Genomic DNA, 4,311 nt, shown 5'->3' with positions numbered 1-4,311 from the left:
GGGAACTTGAAAATTATCAACATGTCAGCCCAGAAGCCAATGTTTCTCGCTTCTCTTTTATTTGTTATTCTTCAGAGACTGGAATGCTGTATTTCAATACCACACAATTCAGTGCCTTCTGATTTTCTGTAGCACGTACCACAGGCAAACCAGTGTATGCTTCACAGAAGCATCTAGTTTACAGAAAACTGAAACATTTTATAAAAGCGAAAGTTGAGCGAAAAAATTAAGATAAAGAACAGTAAAATATGTTTTCTAGGCAAAATTTGGTCATTTTAGCGTTGATTACGAATTTTTGGATGCAAAACTAATATTTTCTGCAATTTATCTGCCTTCTTGGACATAAATTCGACCGAAAACTGATAAGGCACGAATATTTTTAGATTTTTAGGAATAATAGATAATAACGTGGTTCAATGCGTAATGTGATAATGCGATAAAAGTGTCAAATTTGCGACCCATTGCTAACGGCAACGGAAGCGATCGCATTACGAATAATTAACCTCTGTTGCCAAAAACCACTCAAATAACCGGTCAGTGTAAAACGCAGACTGCAGACTGCAGACCAGGGATGAAATGCAGACTGAGGGTAAAATGCAGACTGCAGACTGTGGGTTAGTAAAATAATAATGAAAAAAGAGTTATAAGAGTGTTAGTAGCCGTTTGTACTTTCACACTGAAACCCCAACACAGCTCCCATCGCTTTGGTTGCCCCACCGCATGTTTTATCGAACTCTGTAAGAATTGAAGCTGTTTGAATCCTTGTTGTTGTTTGAAAAAGGACAGTTTCGTTAAGTGAGTTGCTTTTAGGCAAAGAAGTCACCACCCCGTAATTCATATGCCCAAGATACCGGGTTTTTGTAAGTTTCTTTTTCTGTCAAGTGTGATAAAGTTTGACAATGAAATGAGCGAAGTCAAAACAAAGATCACAATCGCCCAACTCTTGTTTATGCAAAGTCAAAATTTACTCTCCAAGACGTGTACGACGTGATTTATCACCAGGTAATTCCATCATTTTGGAAATAGCAGCTACTTTATTATTCATCTGCGTCACAAGTTTTCACTGATTTTGGGCGTCATTTTGTTGTAACTCAAGCACGCTTCCGACATGCCTGTGAACCCTTCCTGCTTACAGAGCAATACTAAAAAACTTCTCCCATATCACATTTGAACCTTAAGCTCGAAAATTCAATACACAACATGATATTATAATTCACAAAGGCAGAAAATACCACAGAATCCGTTTCCAGCGAAAAGTTTATTGAAACAAACAACATATTTGCTCTTAGAGGCGAAAACCTCTTCCTATTTGATTGCGTGCGTGAAGACAAGAAACTCAATTGTGTCAAATTACCATGTACTTCAGGTAAATACTGCTCACTTTGATTTCGTCTCGACGGGCGATAGATTGTCGTCGAAGTCCAGTACTCGTCGCTTTTGAGATTCATGCCTAGTTTATCCAACTGACTTTCCATTATTGAGCTCCATAAGGGTATATTTTGTTTAAGGATCCACTAAAACGCCATTCGCGTTGCATGACTTTCGACGCCATTGCAGGCTAAGTTAATGATTCTACTGTGTCCACCAGAGAAATCTACGCAGTTCCACCACCCTCTCGATCCTAAGAAAATACGCGCAGAAGGCTCTATACACAAAGACACCACTTACCAGGGGAGTGACCGGCAAGACTTTTACCGACACGGAAAAAAAAAAAAAAAACAAAAAAAAAAAAAAAAGAAAAAAAAGAAAACAAACAAACTAAACGAAGACCTCGACTGGGTTTGCCTTATAAGGCAACCCAGTAATTACCTCCAGAACCTACTTTTTGCGTAGAATAAGCTTTTAGAATGATGTTGTTGCAATTATCTTCTGTGGTGATACTTGACGATTCGGGAACATTTTGTAAAAAAATTGTTATAACGGGTCACACGCGCAACTTGATCGTCCCAACTTGCCCGATTATGCAGAACATCCACTTCGCCTATTCGCAGACCGGTCGATTTCTCTGAAATTTGAAAGGGTGATTACTAACGAATAGACAAAGGTTTTCACAACAACTAAAAATTCCTGTGTTAAGCATGAGAATTCGACGAAGAGGTAAATGCGACTAAATTTGTTGCGTGCGTTGCTATTTTTGTGTTTTGATTGTTGTGCAAAGAACACACTTGGCAAAATAGGATAACTGTAGAGTGAAAGGCACTCAAGAAATGACAATTTGAAGGGTTCCATAGCAAGAGTTTGGCAGTTAAGATTCTTCCCTCTTAAAATGAAACGGCCAACGTGAGAAAAAAAGAGGTTTCAAAGTAAGATGATCGCCAAAAACAAAAAACCATCAAAACGACCTCTTGAGCACGATTGTTCTGTTGTTCAGAGTTTCGGAAATATTGCACTCGTTTTGATCTAAGCCTATAAACCATAACAATTCGTTAAGCCCCTACAATTCAGAATTAATAATCACAGATAACAAGGGGCCGGGTCTTTGTGAAAGAAATTATTAACTTGTGTCATTGGCAAAAAGAACACAACATGTATTATAACATCAGAAACTGTGGCATACGCTTAACACAAACCCAACATACAACGTTATGATCTATACCGCAGAATTATTCAAGCGTATCAAGACAACTTGGAAACATGGAAAACGCTTCTTCGTTAACTTGCGATCAGGTTAGTTCTACCACTTCCATTGTAAATATTTAAGAACTTGAACCCAACTGTTTCGTGGTAATAACAGAAATGCTAACGACACTTGATAATTGAAGTAAAAATACAAAATAAACATGTACGTTTGTAAAACCACAAAAAATGCTCAAATCAAAAGTCACGGATTTTGTGACATCCAATTAGAACAATAAATACTCATTCACTTCTTGCACAAATCTCATAATACACCTCTTTTACCCCCCAAAAATCTGCAAAGGCATTGTTTTCTACTTCTCTTGGGACATTTTCATGTCCCAAGAGAAATTGCAAACAATGGTTATGCAAACGTTTTGGGGGATAATAGAGGTATATTATGGGATTGTCACGTAGTGAATACAACGAATACTGTTATCTGGAAGATTACCTACATGATATCGTTTTGCCACTTCTCTTTGCTAACACGTTCGAGAATTCCGCGCGAAATTCCGTGTATTCATCAATTTGAAGGCAATTCCAAAACGTACCCACACGTAGGCGCGATTGGACGTCTCGCAATTCCGTTCAGTTCAGTAAACTGGACATGAAAAGTGGGAACACAAAGGACATCGGCACCAGTAACAAACATCAGGAACGATTTAAGTTGCGTGACATCCATGCCTCTGATGAATGTCTTGAGGTAATCTAGTGCTGGGCGTTGACTATTGCTGCAGGGCATTGCCTCCACCATACCAAGTACCTCTTTGGCAGTAGGCTCAAATGCCTCGTACAGGTCGTACAATTTTGCAGCTGTTGATCAATCAGTTTCTTGACAGTTCTTTAACAGCAATATATGCCAACAATCTGCAATGTATTGTGGTCTCTGAATGAGCTCTTTGTGAGCAAGCTCTAAAATTAGGTCTCTCACATTTTCCTTGGTGGGACGCTTTCTGCAGGCATAACGGTCAAGTAAATCAATGAGATCTTCATCATCAAAACCACCAGTTCACCTTCGCTAGCTTTACACGCTCCTCGCCAACTTTACACGCTTCACGCACTAATACTTCATCACCCGGGGAAAGGTAACGGTAGAACGAATTAAGCAAAGTTTCCTCGTAAACTTCCTTCTCCCCGAACAGGACACTGATAATAAATGCTGGGCTTAACATGATGGGGATATATCCCAGGTCCAACTTCCCTTTTGCTATGATACGCCCTAAAGATGTCCATTCACCACATTGAAAATCGTGCCTAAGGCAGGCACCCATTCTCTTTCACCCAATGGTACAAGTAAGGTAGAACTGCTGCCAGAATTATGCAAGGGCGTCACGATAGATTCCTTTTCCGTCTTCTTCCATCTCATCATCGCCGCGTGCGGCACACATGACAACCTTTATGCTGCAGTTCAGGATTTCATAGCAGCTAAATGCTTGTACCATGTCTTGTAAGACTTGTTCACGTCGTATCCTCAATGTCCTAATGAAAGAAAAAGCATTAAACACCATTTAATTATTAAGAACGTAATTTCCTCAGTTTCCTTCCCTGAGCAGAATTCGAACAGTTCTGAAACGTGGCCTATGGTTGTCTCCCTTATCCAAGAACATTTAAAACTCTAACCATTTGCGGATGTAATAGCACTTTCTTTTCAGCAGGTCAGTTTTGGCTGACCAGAGGATTGAACCTACATTTCTA

General features: G+C 39.4%; 1 long non-coding RNA gene and 1 pseudogene across 1 annotated transcript in view; one reads left to right on the top strand and one right to left on the bottom strand.

The window, feature by feature from the left end:
- The first annotated feature begins 414 nt into the window (after positions 1-414).
- Positions 415-4,311, top strand: part of LOC138060728 (uncharacterized) — a 31,452-nt gene continuing 27,555 nt past the window's right edge. The window contains exons 1-2 of the long non-coding RNA XR_011134413.1: positions 415-614; positions 2,602-2,667. This is a non-coding gene — a long non-coding RNA (uncharacterized lncRNA). The remainder of the gene's footprint in view (positions 615-2,601; positions 2,668-4,311) is intronic.
- The window catches only part of LOC138059616 (uncharacterized), an 8,982-nt pseudogene continuing 7,337 nt past the window's right edge, over positions 2,667-4,311 (bottom strand).

Source organism: Montipora capricornis, chromosome 8 (assembly GCF_036669925.1).
Source record: "Montipora capricornis isolate CH-2021 chromosome 8, ASM3666992v2, whole genome shotgun sequence".
Taxonomy (NCBI): Eukaryota; Metazoa; Cnidaria; class Anthozoa; order Scleractinia; family Acroporidae; genus Montipora; species Montipora capricornis.
The sequence above is the reverse complement of the archived record's forward strand: the minus strand, read 5'-3'. Positions and strand labels throughout refer to the sequence as shown.